The following is a 449-nucleotide window of genomic DNA, read 5'->3' as shown; positions in this document are numbered from 1 at the left end:
GGAGTGACAGTCCACCCAAGCTTACTCAGGAGAAACATTGGAGTTGGATTGAAAGATGAGTAAACAGGAAAAAAAACAAAACAAAACAAAAAAACCCCAAAACCAAAAGCCAAAACCAACAAAACCAAAAGCCAAAACCAACAAAACCAAAAAGCAAACCACAGAAGACAATTCAAAAAATACTGACTAGGGAAAGATACTCAATAAATGTGGTAAGTGTGGGGAGATAACATTTTGAGATACTAACATGTTTTTTTCCCATGTGTACTTCACTTTTTCATCAACCTCCTTCCTACCCCTACCCCATTCAATGATTTGGGCAGTTCTAGGCTCCTTGTTCAAGGCAGGGACAGGATAGGATAAAAGATAGAAAAAAAGGAGTCTTATTGACTTTGTCTCCAAAAACCTAGGCCCTTAGGTGACTGGAGAGGAATTTAGGCACAGCCAAA

Source organism: Colobus angolensis, unplaced genomic scaffold (assembly GCF_000951035.1).
Source record: "Colobus angolensis palliatus isolate OR3802 unplaced genomic scaffold, Cang.pa_1.0 Scaffold313, whole genome shotgun sequence".
NCBI lineage: Eukaryota > Metazoa > Chordata > Mammalia > Primates > Cercopithecidae > Colobus > Colobus angolensis.
This window is presented reverse-complemented; position numbering follows the sequence as displayed.